Here is a 17,972-nt window from a genome sequence, read left to right on the forward strand (position 1 = left end):
TCGGTCAAAGGTCAAGGTCACAGTGAGGTCAAACATCCAAAAAATGATAACTCGAGAACGGAAGAAGCTCCCAATGTCAAATTACACCACATGATTCAGGAGGATGGTGGCGAGCGCTGATTAGATTTTGGTCAAAATCGGTCAAAGGTCATGGTCACAGCGAGGTCAAATATTCGATTTTTGATGGTTTGGTACAGATAACTCAAGAAAGGAAGAAGCTGCCAATGTCAAATTACACCACGCGATTCAGGAGGCTGAAGGCTCGTGCTGATTAGATTTTGGTCAAAATGGGTCAAAGGTCAAGGTCACAGTGAGGTGAAATATTCGATTTTTGATGGTTTGGTTCAGATCACTCAAGAACGGAAGAAGCCACCAACGTCAAATTACACCACGTGATTCAGGAGCGTGGTGGCTAGCGCTGATTAGATTTTAGTCAAAATCGGTCAAAGGTCAAGGTCACAGTGAGGTGAAACATCCAAAACATTCGATTTTTGATGGTTTGGCACAGAATCATCGTGGAAACTTCTGGTTTGCGTTGCTACCTTCTCGAGAGACAGCTTTTATTAGACAAGGTCAGAGGTCAAGTTGACGATTTCGTAAGTACCAGTCTATGACTGCTTGTTTGTTACTTAGGAAATCTAAAGATTTTGTAAGTATATTGATGCCTTCCGTTTGTTTGTTTGTTGCTTACGGAATCTCAAGATTTTGTAAGTATATTGATGACTTCCGTTTCTGTTTGTTTGTTTGTTTGTAGGCATGATAACTCGAGAACGGAAGAAGCTACCAATGTCAAATTAACCATGTGATTCAGGAGGGTGATGGCTTGTGCTGATTAGATTTTGGTCAAAATCGGTCAAAGGTTAAGGTCACATAATTGAGGTCAAACATAATTCCGTAAATTCACGTAGAGAAATGGAGTATTTTTACTTCGCTCGATGTTGCGAGTTCGTTTTAACTTCGATGTTAATTTTGTCTTCAGTTTTTGCGATCGCTTCGGATGCTTAAAACTCGGTTGTCGAAATTCTGGTAAAAATCGGATGTTTTGGAGACGTTTTAAGATTGTATAAAAAAATATTTCACTCGACGCATCACGGGTCGTCCCATGATGCAGTGCACCCGAGCAGACGCGTCGATGAGTTAAGTTTAGGTATAATTGCGTGGAGAAATGGAGATTTTTGCTTTGGTCGACATTACAATTTTTGATGGTTTGATCCAGAATCATCGTAGAAACTTCTGGTTTGCGTCGCGACTTTTTCGAGAGACCGCTTTTATTAGACAAGGTCAGAGGTCAAGTTGACGATTTCGTAAGTACCCGTCTCTGACTGCTTGTTTGTTACTTCCGAAATCTAAAGATTTCGTAAGTACATTGATGACTTCCGTTTGTTACTTACGAAATCTAAAGATTTCGTAAGTTTATTGATGCCTTCCGTTTCTGTTTGTTTGTATGTTTGTTTGTTTGTAGGCACGATAACTCGAGAACGGAAGAAGCTAACAATGTTAAATTAGACCACGTGATTCAGGAGAGTGGTGGCAAGTGCTGATTAGATTTTGGTCGAAATCGGTCAAAGGTCAAGGTCACAGTGAGGTCAAATATCCGATTTTTGATGGTTTGGTACAGATAACTCGAGAACGGAAGAAGCTACCAATGTCAAATTACACCAGGTGATTCAGGAGGGTGATGGCTAGTGCTGATTATATTTTGGTCAAAATCTGTCAAAGGTCAAGGTCACAGTGAGGTCAAACATCCAAAAAATGATAACTCGAGAACGGAAGAAGCTGCCAACATCAAGTTACACCACGTGATTCAGGAGGGTGGTGGCTAGCAATGTTTAGATTTTGGTCAAAATCGGTCAAAGGTCAAGGTCAGCGTGAGGTCAAACATCCAAAACATTCGATTTTTGATGGTTTGGGACAGAATCATCATAGAAACTTCTAGTTTGCTTCACTACCTTCTCGAGAGACAGCTTTTATTCGACAAGGTCAGAGGTCAAGTTGACGATTTCGGAAGTACCAGTCTATGACTGCTTGTTTGTTTGTTTGTTTGTTACTTACGAAATCTAAAGATTTCGTAAGTATATTGATGACTTCCGTTTGTTTGTTTGTTACTTTCGAAATCTAAAGATTTCGAAAGTATATTGATGACTTCCGTTTGTTACTTACGAAATCTAAAGATTTCGTAAGGATATTGATGACTTCCGTTTGTTACTTACGAAATCTAAAGATTTCGTAAGGATATTGATGACTTCCGTTTCTGTTTGTTTGTTTGTATGTTTGTTTGTTTGTTTGTAGGCACGATAACTCGAGAACGGAGGAAGCAACCAATGTCAAATTACACCACGTGATTCAGGACGGTGATGGCAAGTGCTGATTAGGTTTTAGTCGAAATCGGTCAAAGGTCAAGGTCACAGTGAGGTCAAACATCCAAAAAATGATAACTCGAGAACGGAAGAAGCTACCAATGTCAAATTACACCATGTGATTCAGGAGGGTGGTGGCTAGCGCTGATTAGATTTTGGTCAAAATCGGTCAAAGGTCAAGGATACAGTGAGGTCAAACATCCAATACATTGGATTTTGATGTTTTGGAACAGAAACAACGTGGAAACTTCTGGTTTGTGTTGCTACCTTCTCGAGAGACAGCTTTGATTAGACAAGGTCAGAGGTCAAGTTGACGATTTCGTAAGTACCAGTCTCTGACTGCTTGTTTGTTACTTATGAAATCTAAAGATTTCGTAAGTACATTGATGACTTCCGTTTGTTACTTATGAAATCTAAAGATTTCGTAAGTATATTGATGCCTTCCGTTTCTGTATGTTTGTATGTTTGTATGTTTGTATGTTTGTTTGTTTGTTTGTTTGTTTGTAGGCACGATAACTCGAGAACGGAAGATGCTCCCAATGTCAAATGACACCACTTTATTCAGGAGTGTGATGGCTCGCGCTGATTAGATTTTGATCAAAATCGGTCAAAGGTCAAGGTCACAGTGAGGTCAAACATCCAAAACATTCGATTTTTGATGGTTTGGTCCAGAATCATCGTAGAAACTTCTGGTTCACGTCGCTACCTTCTCTCGCGACAACTTTTATTAGACAAGCCCAGAGGTCAAGTTGACGATTTCGTAAGTACCAGTCGATGACTGCTTGTTTGTTTGTTTGTTTGTAGGCACGATAACTCGAGAACGGAAGAAGCTACCGATGTCAAATAACACCATGTGATTCAGGAGGTGATGGCTCCTGCTGATTAGATCTTGGTCAAAATCGCTCAAAGGTCAAGGTCACAGTGAGGTCAAATATTCGATTTTTGATGGTTTGGTTCAGATAACTCGAGAACGGAAGAAGCCACCAATGTCAAATTACACCACGTGATTCAGGAGGGTGGTTCTATCGCTGATTAGATTTTCATCAAAATCGGTCAAAGGTCAAGGTCACAGTGAGGTCAAACATCCAAAACATTCGATTTTTGATGGTTTGGCACAGAATCATCATGGAAACTTCTGGTTTGCCTTGCTACCTTCTCGAGAGACAGCTTTAATTCGACAAGGTCAGAGGTCAAGTTGACGATTTTGTAAGTACCAGGCGATGACTGCTTGTTTGTTACTTACGAAATCTAAAGATTTCGTAAGTATATTGATGCCTTCCATTTCTGTTTGTTACTTACTAAATCTAAAGATTTCGTCAGTATATTGATTCTTCCGTTTCTGTTTGTTTGTTACTTGCGAAATCTAAAGATTTCGTCAGTATATTGATGACTTCCTTTTCTGTTTGTTTGTTTGTTTGTTTGTTTGTTTGTTTGTAGGCACGATAACTCAAGAACGGAAGAAGCAACCAATGTCAAATAACACCATGTGATTCAGGAGGTGATGGCTCCTGCTGATTTGATTTTGGTCAAAATCGGTCAAAGGTCAAGGTCACAGTGAGGTCAAACATCCAAAAAATGATAACTCGAGAACGGAAGAAGCTCCCAATGTCAAATTACACCAAGTGATTCAGGAGAGTGGTGGCGAGCGCTGATTAGATTTTGGTCAAAATCGGTCAAAGGTCAAGGTCACAGTGAGGTCAAACATCCAAAGCATTCGATTTTTGATGGTTTGGTGCAGAAACAACGTGGAAACTTCTGGTTTGTGTAGCTACCTTCTCGAGAGACAGCTTTGATTACACAAGGTCAGAGGTCAAGTCGACGATTTCGTAAGTACCAGTCGATGACTGCCTGTTTGTTTGTTTGTAGGCACGACAACTCGAGAACGGAAGAAGCTACCAATGTCAAATTACAACACGTGATTCATGAGGGTGATGGCTCCTGCTGATTATATTTTGGTCAAAATCGGTCAAAGGTCAAGCTCACAGTGAGGTAAAACATAATTCCGTAAATTCATGTGGAGAAATGGAGTATTTTTGCTTCGCTCGACGTTACGAGTTCGTTTTAACTTCGATTTTAATTTTGTCTTGGGTTTTTGCGATAGCTGAGGACGCTTAAAACTCTGTTGTCAAAATTCTGGTAAAAATCGGATGTTTTGGAGACGTTTTAAGATTGTATAAAAAATATTTCACTCGACGCGTCACGGGTAGTCCCATGATGCAGTGCGCCCGAGCAGACGCGTCGTTGAGTTACGTTAAGGTATAATTGCTTGGAGAAATGGAGATTTTTGCTTCGGTCGACGTTACGATTTTTGATGGTTTGATACAGAGTCATAGTAGAAACTTCTGGTTTGCGTCGCTACCTTCTCGAGAGACAGCTTTCATTAGACAAGGTCAGAGATCAAGTTGACGATTTCTTAAGTACCAGTCTATGACTGCTTGTTTGTTTGTTTGTAGGCACGATAACTCGAGAATGGAAGAAGCTTCCAATATCAAATTACACCACGTGATTCAGGAGGGGGGTGGCGAGCGCTGATTAGATTTGGTCAAAATCGGTCAAAGGTCAAGGTCACAGTGAGGTCAAACATCCTAAACATTTGATTTTTGATGGTTTGGGACAATCATCGTAGAAACTTGTGGTTTGCGTCGCAACCTTCTCCAGAGACAGCTTTTATGAAACAAGGTCAGAGGTCAAGTTGACGATTTCGTAAGTACCAGTCTATGACTGCTTGTTTGTTACTTCCGAAATCTAAAGATTTCGGAAGTATATTGATAACTTCCGTTTATGTTTGTTTGTTTGTTTGTTTGTATGTTTGTTTGTTTGTTTGTTTGTTTGTAGGCATGATAACTCGAGAAGGGAAGAAGCTACCAATGTCAAATTACACCACGTGATTCAGGAGGGTGATGGCAAGTGCTGATTAGATTTTGGTCGAAATCGGTCAAAGGTCAAGGTCACAACGAGGTCAAATATTCGATTTTTGATGGTTTGGAACAGATAACTCGAGAACGGAAGAAGCTACTAATGTCAAATTACAATCGGTGATTCACAACGGTGATGGCTAGTGCTGATTCGATTTTGGTCAAAATCGGTCAAAGGTCAAGGTCACAGTGAGGTCAAACATCCAAAAAATGATAACTCGAGAACGGAAGAAGCTACCAATGTCAAATTGCACCAGGTGATTCAGGAGCGTGGTGACTAGCGCTGATTAGATTTTGGTCAAAATCGGTCAAAGGTCAAGGTCACAGTGATGTCAAACATCCAAAACATTGGATTTTTGATGTTTTGGTACAGAAACAACGTGGAAACTTTTGGTTTGTGTCGCTACCTTCTCGAGAGATAGCTTTGATTATACAAGGTCAGAGGTCAAGTTGACGATTTCGTAAGTACCAGTCTATGACTGCTTGTTTGTTTGTTTGTTTGTTTGTTTGAAGGCACGATAACTCGAACGGAAGAAGCAACCAATGTCAAATAACACCATGTGATTCATGAGGTGATGACTTGTGCTGATTTGATTTTGGTCAAAATCGGTCAAAGGTCAAGGTCACAGTGAGGTCAAACATTATTCCGTAAATTCACGTGGAGCAATGGAGTATTTTTGCTTCGCTTCACATTACGAGTTCGTTTTAACTTCGATTTTAATTTTGTCTTCGGTTTTTGCGATCGCTTCGTATGCTTAAAACTCAGTTGTCGAAATTCTGGTAAAAATCGGATGTTTTGGAGACGTTTTAAGATTGTATTAAAAATATTTCACTCGACGCGTCACGGGTCGCCCCATGATGCAGTGCGCTCGAGCAGACACGTCGTTGAGTTACGTTAAGGTATAATTGCGTGAAGAAATGGAGATTTTTGCTTCGGTCGACATGACAATTTTTGATGGTTTGATACAGAATCATCGTAGAAACTTCTGGTTTGCGTCGCTACCTTCTCGAGATGGCTTTTATTTGACAAGGTCAGAGGTCAAGTTGACGATTTCGTAAGTACCAGTCTCTGACTGCTTGTTTGTTACTTACAAAATCTAAAGATTTCGTAAGTACATTGATGACTTCCGTTTGTTACTTATGAAATCTAAAGATTTCGTAAGTATATTGATGCCTTCCGTTTCTGTATGTTTATATGTTTGTATGTTTGTTTGTTTGTTTGTAGGCACGATAACTCGAGAACGGAAGATGCTCCCAATGTCAAATGACACCACTTTATTCAGGAGCGTGATGGCTCGCGCTGATTAGATTTTGGTCAAAATCGGTCAAAGGTCAAGGTCACAGTGAGGTCAAACATCCAAAACATTCGATTTTTGATGGTTTGGTCCAGAATCATCGTAGAAACTTCTGGTTCACGTCGCTACCTTCTCTCGCGACAGCTTTTATTAGATAAGCCCAGAGGTCAAGTTGACGATTTCGTAAGTACCAGTCTAATACTGCTTGTTTGTTTGTTTGTTTGTAGGCACGATAACTCGAGAACAGAAGAAGCTACCGATGTCAAATAACACCATGTGATTCAGGAGGTGATGGCTCCTGCTGATTAGATTTTGGTCAAAATCGGTCAAAGGTCAAGGTCACAGTGAGGTCAAATATTGGATTTTTGATGGTTTGGTTCAGATAACTCGAGAACACAAGAAGCCACCAATGTCAAATTACACCACGTGATTCAGGAGGGTGGTTCTATCGCTGATTCGATTTTCATCAAAATCGGTCAAAGGTCAAGGTCACAGTGAGGTCAAACATCCAAAACATTCGATTTTTGATGGTTTGGCACAGAATCATCATGGAAACTTCTGGTTTGCGTTGCTACCTTCTCGAGAGACAGCTTTAATTAGACAAGGTCAGAGGTCAAGTTGACGATTTTGTAAGTACCAGGCGATGACTGCTTGTTTGTTACTTACGAAATCTAAAGATTTCGTAAGTATATTGATGCCTTCCGTTTCTGTTTGTTACTTACGAAATCTAAAGATTTCGTCAGTATATTGATTCTTCTGTTTCTGTTTGTTTGTTACTTACAAAATCTAAAGATTTCGTCAGTATATTGATGACTTCCTTTTCTGTTTGTTTGTTTGTTTGTTTGTTTGTAGGCACGATAACTCGAGAACGGAAGAAACAACCAATGTCAAATAACACCATGTGATTCAGGAGGTGATGGCTCCTGCTGATTAGATTTTGGTCAAAATCGGTCAAAGGTCAAGGTCACAGTGAGGTCAAATATTCGATTTTTGATGGTTTGGTTCAGATAACTCGAGAACGGAAGAAGCCACCAATGTCAAATTACACCACGTGATTCAGGAGGGTGGTTCTATCGCTGATTAGATTTTCATCAAAATCGGTCAAAGGTCAAGGTCACAGTGAGGTCAAACATCCAAAACATTCGATTTTTGATGGTTTGGCACAGAATCATCATGGAAACTTCTGGTTTGCGTTGCTACCTTCTCGAGAGACAGCTTTAATTAGACAAGGTCAGAGGTCAAGTTGACGATTTTGTAAGTACCAGGCGATGACTGCTTGTTTGTTACTTACGAAATCTAAAGGTTTCGTAAGTATATTGATGCCTTCCTTTTCTGTTTGTTGCTTACGAAATCTAAAGATTTCGTCAGTATATTGATTCTTCCGTTTCTGTTTGTTTGTTACTTACGAAATCTAAAGATTTCGTCAGTATATTTATGACTTCCTTTTCTGTTTGTTTGTTACTTACGAAATCTAAAGATTTCGTCAGTATATTTATGACTTCCTTTTCTGTTTGTTTGTTTGTTTGTTTGTTTGTTTGTAGGCACGATAACTCGAGAACGGAAGAAGCAACCAATGTCAAATAACACCATGTGATTCAGGAGGTGATGGCTCCTGCTGATTTGATCCTGCTGAGAAGCATCACGAATCTGAAGCGAAAACGTGTGATTGCAAAGAAATAGTGAGTATTTTCGCTTCAAGTTCGCGCAAAAAAATGCTCAAGTTGTCATAAAACAAGCTTTTTGAACAATACAATGGCAATGTCTGACTCAACTTTTTGTTCTGCATCACTAGTCCGAGCGAAAACGTGCGATTTCATTGAAAGAGTGAATATTTTACCTCATAATTCCCCTAAAAAAATGCTCAAATTACCATAAAACTAGCTTTTTAAAGAAAACAAAAGCATTATCTGACTCAACTTTTGGTTCTGGATCACTATTCTGATGCGAAAACGTGTGATTTCATTGAAATAGTGAGTATTTTACCTTCAAATTCGGGCAAAAAAAAAATGCTCAAGTTCCCCCAAAACAAGCTTTTTAAACCAAACAAAAGCATTGTTTGACACAACTTTTTGTTCCAAATCACTATTCTGAAGCAAAAACGTGTAATTTCCTTGAAATAGTGAGTATTTTAGCTTCAAATTAGCCAAAAAAAATGCTCAAATTACACTAAAACAAGCGTTTTTAACCAAACAAAAGCAATGTCTGATTCAACTTTTTGTTCTGCATCACTATTCTGAAGCGAAACGTGTGATTTCATTGAAATAGTGAGTATTTTAGCTTCAAATTCGAGCAAATAATTGCTCAAATTACCCTAAAACAAGCATTTTAAACCAAGCAAAAGCAATGTCTGGCTCAACTTTTTGCTCTGCATTACTATTCTGAAGCCAAAACTTGTGATTTCATTGAAATATTGAGTATTTTACCTTCAAATTTGGGCAAAAAAAATGCTCAAATTCCCCGAAAACAAGCTTTTTAACCCAATCAAAAGCATTGTCTGACTCAACTTCCTGTTACGCATCACTATTCTGAAGCGAAAACGTGTGATTTCATTGAAATAGTGAGTATTTTAGCTTCAAATTCGCGCAAAAAAATGATCAAATTACCCGAAAACAAGCTTTTTAAACCAAGTAAAAGCATTGCCTGATTCATATTTGTGTTCTGCATCACTATTCTGAAGGGAAAACATGTGATTTCATTGAAATTGTGAGTATTTTAGCTTCAAATTCACGGGAAAATGCTTAAATTACCCTAAAACAAGCTTTGTAAACCAAACAAAATCAATGTCTGACTCAACTTTTTGTTCTGCATCACTATGCTGAAGCAAAAACGTGTGATTTCATTGAAATAGTGAGTATTTTACCTTCAAATTCGGGCATTAAAATGCTCAAATTACGCTAAAACAAGCTTTTTAAAATAAGCAAAAGCATTGTCTGACTCGTATTAGTGTTCTGCATCACTATTCTGAAGGGAAAACGTGTGATTTCATTGAAATAGTGAGTATTTTCGCCTCAAATTCACGCAAAAAAATGCTCAAGTTGCCATAAAACAAGCTTTTTAAACAAAACAAAAGCAATGTCTGACTCAACTTTTTCTTCTGCATCACTATTCTGAAGCGAAAGTGTGTGATTTCATTGAAATAGTGAGTATTTTATCTTCAAATTCGTGCAAAAAAATGCTCAATTTCCCCCAAAACAAGCTTTTTAAACCAAACAAAAGCATTGTCTGACTCAACCTTTTGTTCCAAATCACGATTCTGAAGCAAAAACGAGTAATTTCATTGAAATAGTGAGTATTTTAGCTTCAAATTCGCCAAAAAAAATGCTCAAATTACCCTAAAACAAGCGTTTTAAACCAAACAAAAGCAATGTCTGACTCAACTTTTTATTCTGCGTCACTATGCTGAAGCGAAAACGTGGATTTCATTGAAATAGTGAGTATTTTAGCTACAAATTTGACCAAAAAAATGCTCAAATTACACCAAAACAAGCGTTTTTGAACCAAACAAAAGCAACGTCTGACTCAACTTTTTGTTCTGCATCACTATGCTGAAGTGAAAACGTGTGATTTCATTGAAATAGTGAGTATTTTGGCTTCAAATTCTCGAATAAAAAATGCTCAATTACCCGAAAACAAGCGTTTTAAACCAAACAAATGCAATGTCTGACTCAACTTTTTGTTCCACATCACTATTCTGAAGCGAAAGCGTGTGATTGCAATGAAATAGTGAGCATTTTAGCTAAAAAAATTGACGCAAAAAATGCTCAAATTACCCTAAAATAAGCGTTTTGAACCAAACAAAGCAATATCTGACTCAACTTATTGTTCCGCATCACTTATCTGAAGCGAAAACGTGTGATTGCAATGAAATAGTGAGCATTTTAGCGAAAAAATTCACACAAAAAATGCTCAAATTACCCCAAAACAAGCTTTTTAAAATAAGCAAAAGCATTGTCTGACTCATATTAGTGTTCTGCATCACTATTCTGAAGCGAAAACGTGTGATATCATTGAAATAGTGAGTATTTTCGCTTCAAATTCGCGCAAAAAAATGCTCAAATTACCCTAAAACAAGCTTTTTAAACCTAGCAAAAGCATTGTCCGACGCAACTTTTTTTTCCAAATCACTATTCTGAAGCAAAAACATGCAATTTCATTGAAATAGTATTTTAGCTTCAAATTCTCAAAAAAATGCTCAAATTACCCGAAAACAAGCGTTTTAAACCAAACAAAATCAATGTCTGACTCAACTTTTTGTTCTGCATCACTATTCTGAAGCGAAAACGTGTGATTCCATTGAAATAGTGAATATTTTACCTTCAAATTCCGGCAAAAAAATGCTCAAATTATGCTAAAACAAGCTTTTCAAACCAAACAAAAACATTGTCTGACTCAACTTTTTTTCCGCATCACTTATCTGAAGCGAAAACGTGTAATTGCAATGAAATAGTGAGCATTTTAACGAAAATTTTCACGCAAAAAATGATCAAATTACCCCAAAACAAGCTTTTTAAAATAAGCAAAAGCATTGTCTGACTCATATTAGTGTTCTGCATCACTATTCTGAAGGGAAAACGTGTGATTTCATTGAAATAGTGAGTATTCAGCCTCAAATTCGCGCAAAAAAATGCTCAAGTTGCCATAAAACAAGCTTTTTAAACAACACCAAAGCAATGTCTGACTCAACTTTTTGTTCTGCATCACTATTCTGAAGCGAAAACATGTGATTTCATTGAAAGAGTGAGTATTTTAGCTTCAAATTCATGCAAAAAATGCTCAAATTACACTAAAACAATCTTTTTAAACCAAGCAAAAGCATTGGCTGACTCAACTTTTTGTTCCAAATCACTATTCTGAAGCGAAAACGTGTAATTTCATTGAAATAGTATTTTAGCTTCAAATTCTCCCAAAAAAATGCTCCAATTACACTAAAACAAGCGTTTTAAACCAAACAAATGCAATGTCTGACTCAACTTTTTGTTCTGCATCACAATGCTGAAGCGAAAACGTGTGATTTCATTGAAATAGTGAGTATTTAACTACAAATTCGACCAAAAAATGCTCAAATTACACCAAAACAAGCGTTTTTGAACCAAACAAAAGCAACGTCTGACTCAAATTTTTGTTCTGCATCACTATTCTGAAGCGAAAACGTGTGATTTCATTGAAATAGTGAGTATTTTAGCTTCAAATTCACGCAAAAAATCCTCAAATTAGCCTAAAACAAGCTTTTTAAACCAAGCAACATCAATGTCTGACTCAACTTTTTGTTCTGCATCACTATGCTGAAGTGAAAACGTGTGATTTCATTGAAATAGTGAGTATTTTAGCTTCAAATTCTCGAAAAAAAATGCTCAAATTACCCGAAAACAAGCGTTTTAAACCAAACAAATGCAATGTCTGACTCAACTTTTTGTTCCGCATCACTATTCTGAAGCGAAAGCGTGTGATTGCAATGAAATAGTGAGCATTTTAGCAAAAAAAATTCACGCAAAAAATGCTCAAATTACCCTAAAATAAGCGTTTTGAACCAAACAAAGCAATATCTGACTCAACTTATTGTTCCGCATCACTTATCTGAAGCGAAAACGTGTGATTGCAATGATATAGTGAGCATTTTAGCGAAAAAATTCACACAAAAAATGCTCAAATTACCCCAAAACAAGCTTTTTAAAATAAGCAAAAGCATTGTCTGACTCATATTAGTGTTCTGCATCACTATTCTGAAGCGAAAACGTGTGATATCATTGAAATAGTGAGTATTTTCGCTTCAAATTCGCGCAAAAAAATGCTCAAATTACCCTAAAACAAGCTTTTTAAACCTAGCAAAAGCATTGTCCGACACAACTTTTTTTTCCAAATCACTATTCTGAAGCAAAAACATGCAATTTCATTGAAATAGTATTTTAGCTTCAAATTCTCAAAAAAAATGCTCAAATTACCCGAAAACAAGCGTTTTAAACCAAACAAAATCAATGTCTGACTCAACTTTTTGTTCTGCATCACTATTCTGAAGCGAAAACGTGTGATTCCATTGAAATAGTGAATATTTTACCTTCAAATTCCGGCAAAAAATGCTCAAATTATGCTAAAACAAGCTTTTCAAACCAAACAAAAACATTGTCTGACTCAACTTTTTTTCCGCATCACTTATCTGAAGCGAAAACGTGTAATTGCAATGAAATAGTGAGCATTTTAACGAAAATTTTCACGCAAAAAATGATCAAATTACCCCAAAACAAGCTTTTTAAAATAAGCAAAAGCATTGTCTGACTCATATTAGTGTTCTGCATCACTATTCTGAAGGGAAAACGTGTGATTTCATTGAAATAGTATTTTAGCTTCAAATTCTCCAAAAAAAATGCTCCAATTACACTAAAACAAGCGTTTTAAACCAAACAAAAGCAACATCTGACTCAACTTTTTGTTCTGCATCACTATGCTGAAGTGAAAACGTGTGATTTCATTGAAATAGTGAGTATTTTAGCTTCAAATTCTCGAATAAAAAATGCTCAAATTACCCGAAAACAAGCGTTTTAAACCAAACAAATGCAATGTCTGACTCAACTTTTTGTTCCGCATCACTATTCTGAAGCGAAAGCGTGTGATTGCAATGAAATAGTGAGCATTTTAGCTAAAAAAATTGACGCAAAAAATGCTCAAATTACACTAAAATAAGCGTTTTGAACCAAACAAATCAATATCTGACTCAACTTTTTGTTCCGCATCACTTATCTGAAGCGAAAACGTGTGATTGCAATGAAATAGTGAGCATTTTAGCGAAAAAATTCACACAAAAAATGCTCAAATTACCCCAAAACAAGCTTTTTAAAATAAGCAAAAGCATTGTCTGACTCATATTAGTGTTCTGCATCACTATTCTGAAGCGAAAACGTGTGATATCATTGAAATAGTGAGTATTTTCGCTTCAAATTCGCGCAAAAAAATGCTCAAATTACCCTAAAACAAGCTTTTTAAACCTAGCAAAAGCATTGTCCGACGCAACTTTTTTTTCCAAATCACTATTCTGAAGCAAAAACATGCAATTTCATTGAAATAGTATTTTAGCTTCAAATTCTCAAAAAAAATGCTCAAATTACCCGAAAACAAGCGTTTTAAACCAAACAAAATCAATGTCTGACTCAACTTTTTGTTCTGCATCACTATTCTGAAGCGAAAACGTGTGATTCCATTGAAATAGTGAATATTTTACCTTCAAATTCCGGCAAAAAAATGCTCAAATTATGCTAAAACAAGCTTTTCAAACCAAACAAAAACATTGTCTGACTCAACTTTTTTTCCGCATCACTTATCTGAAGCGAAAACGTGTAATTGCAATGAAATAGTGAGCATTTTAACGAAAATTTTCACGCAAAAAATGATCAAATTACCCCAAAACAAGCTTTTTAAAATAAGCAAAAGCATTGTCTGACTCATATTAGTGTTCTGCATCACTATTCTGAAGGGAAAACGTGTGATTTCATTGAAATAGTGAGTATTCAGCCTCAAATTCGCGCAAAAAAATGCTCAAGTTGCCATAAAACAAGCTTTTTAAACAACACCAAAGCAATGTCTGACTCAACTTTTTGTTCTGCATCACTATTCTGAAGCGAAAACATGTGATTTCATTGAAAGAGTGAGTATTTTAGCTTCAAATTCATGCAAAAAATGCTCAAATTACACTAAAACAATCTTTTTAAACCAAGCAAAAGCATTGGCTGACTCAACTTTTTGTTCCAAATCACTATTCTGAAGCGAAAACGTGTAATTTCATTGAAATAGTATTTTAGCTTCAAATTCTCCAAAAAAAATGCTCCAATTACACTAAAACAAGCGTTTTAAACCAAACAAATGCAATGTCTGACTCAACTTTTTGTTCTGCATCACTATTCTGAAGCTAAAACGTGCGATTTCCTTGAAAGAGTGAGTATTTTAGCTTCAAATTCACGCAAAAAAATGCTCAAATTACCCGAAAACAAGCTTTTTAAACCAAACAAAAGCAATGTCTGACTCAACTTTTTGTTCTGCATCACAATTCTGAAGTGAAAACATGTGATTTCATTAAAATAGTGAGTATTTTAGCTTCAAATTTACGCAAAAAATGCTCAAGTTCCCCCAAAACAAGCGTTTTAAACCAAACAAAAGCATTGTCTGACTCAACTTTTTGTTCCAAATCACGATTCTGAAGCAAAAACGTGTAATTTCATTGAAATAGTGAGTATTTTAGCTTCAAATTCGCCAAAAAAATGCTCAAATTACCCTAAAACAAGCGTTTTAAACCAAACAAAAGCAATGTCTGACTCAACTTTTTGTTCTGCATCACAATGCTGAAGCGAAAACGTGTGATTTCATTGAAATAGTGAGTATTTAACTACAAATTCGACCAAAAAATGCTCAAATTACACCAAACAAGCGTTTTTGAACCAAACAAAAGCAACGTCTGACTCAAATTTTTGTTCTGCATCACTATTCTGAAGCGAAAACGTGTGATTTCATTGAAATAGTGAGTATTTTAGCTTCAAATTCACGCAAAAAATCCTCAAATTAGCCTAAAACAAGCTTTTTAAACCAAGCAAAATCAATGTCTGACTCAACTTTTTGTTCTGCATCACAATTCTGAAGTGAAAACGTGTGATTTCATTGAAATAGTGAGTATTTTAGCTTCAAATTTACGCAAAAAATGCTCAAATTCCCGCAAAACAAGCTTTTTAAACCAAGCAAAAGCATTGTCTGACTCAACTTTCAGTTCCGCATCACTATTCTGAAGCGAAAACGTGTGATTTCATTGAAATAGTGAGTATTTTACCTTCAAATTCGGGCAAAAAAATGCTCAAATTTCGCTAAAACAAGCGTTTTAAACCTAGCAAAAGCATTGTCCGACAACTTTTTGCTCCAAATCACTATTCTGAAGCGAAAACATGCAATTTCATTGAAATAGTATTTTAGCTTCAAATTCTCCAAAAAAAAAATGCTCAAATTACCCGAAAACGAGCGTTTTAAACCAAACAAAATCAATGTCTGACTCAACTTTTTGTTCTCCATCACTATTCTGAAGCGAAAACGTGTGATTCCATTGAAATAGTGAATATTTTACCTTCAAATTCTGGCAAAAAATGCTCCAATTATGCTAAAACAAGCTTTTCAAACCAAACAAAAACATTGTCTGACTCAACTTTTTTTCCGCATCACTTATCTGAAGCGAAAACGTGTAATTGCAATGAAATAGTGAGCATTTTAGCGAAAAATTTCACGCAAAAAATGATCAAATTACCCCAAAACAAGCTTTTTAAAATAAGCAAAAGCATTGTCTGACTCATATTAGTGTTCTGCATCACTATTCTGAAGGGAAAACGTCTGATTTCATTAAAATAGTGAGTATTCAGCCTAAAATTCGCGCAAAAAAATGCTCAAGTTGCCATAAAACAAGCTTTTTAAACAAAACCAAAGCAATGTCTGACTCAACTTTTTGTTCTGCATCACTATTCTGAAGCGAAAACATGTGATTTCATTGAAAGAGTGAGTATTTTAGCTTCAAATTCATGCAAAAAATGCTCAAATTACACTAAAACAAGCTTTTTAAACCAAGCAAAAGCATTGGCTGACTCAACTTTTTGTTCCAAATCACTATTCTTAAGCGAAAACGTGTAATTTCATTGAAATAGTATTTTAGCTTCAAATTCTCCAAAAAAAAATGCTCCAATTACACTAAAACAAGCGTTTTAAACCAAACAAATGCAATGTCTGACTCAACTTTTTTTCTGCATCACTATTCTGAAGCGAAAACGTGCGATTTCATTGAAAGAGTGAGTATTTTAGCATCAAATTCACGCAAAAAAATGCTCAAATTACCCGAAAACAAGCTTTTTAAACCAAACAAAAGCATTGTCTGACAACTTTCAGTTCCGCATCACTATTCTGAAGCGAAAACGTGTGATTTCATTTTAATAGTGAGTATTTTACCTTCAAATTCGGGCAAAAAAATGCTCAAATTACGCTAAAACAAGCGTTTTAAACCAAACAAAATCAATGTCTGACTCAACTTTTTGTTCCACATCACTTATCTGAAGCGAAAACGTGTGATTGCAATGAAATAGTGAGCATTTTAGCGAAAAAATTCACGCAAAAAATGCTCAAATTATCCCAAAACAAGCTTTTTAAAATAAGCAAAAGCATTGTCTGACTCATATTGGTGTGCTGCATCACTATTCTGAAGCGAAAACGTGTGATTTCATTGAAATAGTGAGTATTTTCACTTCAAATTCGTGCAAAAAAATGCTCAAATTACCCTAAAATAAGCGATTTAAAACAAACAAAAGCAATGTCTGACAAGTTTTTTGTTCTGCATCACTCTTCTGAAGCGAAAACGTGTGATTTCATTGAAATAGTGAGTATTTTAGCTTCAAATTCATGGAATAAATGCTCAAATAATCCCTAAAACAAGCTTTGTAAGCCAAAGAAAATCAATGTCTGACTCAACTTTTTGTTCTGCATCACTTATCTGAAGCGAAAACGTGTGATTGCAATGAAATAGTGAGCATTTTAGCGAAAAAATTCACGCAAAAAATGCTCAAATTATCCCAAAACAAGCTTTTTAAAATAAGCAAAAGCATTGTCTGACTCATATTGGTGTGCTGCATCACTATGCTGAAGCCAAAACGTGTGATTTCATTGATATATTGAGCATTTTAGCTTCAAATTCGTGCAAAAAATGCTCAAATTACCCTAAACCAAGCTTTTTAAACCAAGCAAAAGCATTGTCTGACTCATATTTTTGTTCTGCATCACTATTCTGAATCGAAAATGTGCCATTTCATTGAAATAGTGAATATTTTACCGAATAATTTCCCTAAAAAAAAATGCTCAAATTATCCTAAAACTAGCTTTTTAAATAAAACAAAAGCATTATCTGACTCAACTTTAACATACTCAGGTCCCAGCGTCAATTATGACGTCATATCAAACGATGAAGAATTGTGACGCCCCCTCTCTCTTGCCCCTCCTCTCTCCCCCCTCCCTCTCTCGCCTCCTCCTCTCTTCCCCTCTCTTGAATTGTGACGCCCCCTCTCTCTCACTCCCCTCTGTCCCCCCCTCTCCATCCCCTCTCCCACCCCTCCATCCCCTCTCTCTCCCCCCCACACTCTCTCCCCCCTCTCTCCCACCCCACACTCTCTCCAACCCTTCTCCCCCACCCCTTGTCTCACCCCCTCTCTCCTCCCCCCTTTCTCCCCCCCTCGTTCTCCCCCCTCGTCTCACCCCCTCTCTCCCCACCCCCGATTCTTGCCCCCACTCCGTCCCGCCCTCCCGTCCCCCTCTCTCACGTCCCCACTCTCACCCCTCTCTCCCCCTCTCTTGCCCCCCTCTACCCCCTAGTCTTGCCCTTCCCCCCCAACTCTCACGCAGATATTGGT

At 36.8% G+C, this 17,972-nt stretch overlaps 1 long non-coding RNA gene across 4 annotated transcripts in view; it reads left to right on the forward strand.

Moving 5' to 3' along the window:
- Positions 1-17,972, forward strand: part of LOC147026210 (uncharacterized) — a 190,655-nt gene that overhangs the window by 169,135 nt on the left and 3,548 nt on the right. For all 4 annotated transcript variants that reach the window (XR_015058154.1, XR_015058156.1, XR_015058155.1 and 1 more), the window contains exon 7: positions 8,109-8,246. This is a non-coding gene — a long non-coding RNA (uncharacterized LOC147026210). The remainder of the gene's footprint in view (positions 1-8,108; positions 8,247-17,972) is intronic.

The sequence above is a fragment of the Eptatretus burgeri genome, chromosome 5 (genome assembly GCF_056783735.1).
Source record: "Eptatretus burgeri isolate ZD-2024b chromosome 5, Ebu_testis_v1, whole genome shotgun sequence".
In the NCBI taxonomy this organism is placed as follows: domain Eukaryota; kingdom Metazoa; phylum Chordata; class Myxini; order Myxiniformes; family Myxinidae; genus Eptatretus; species Eptatretus burgeri.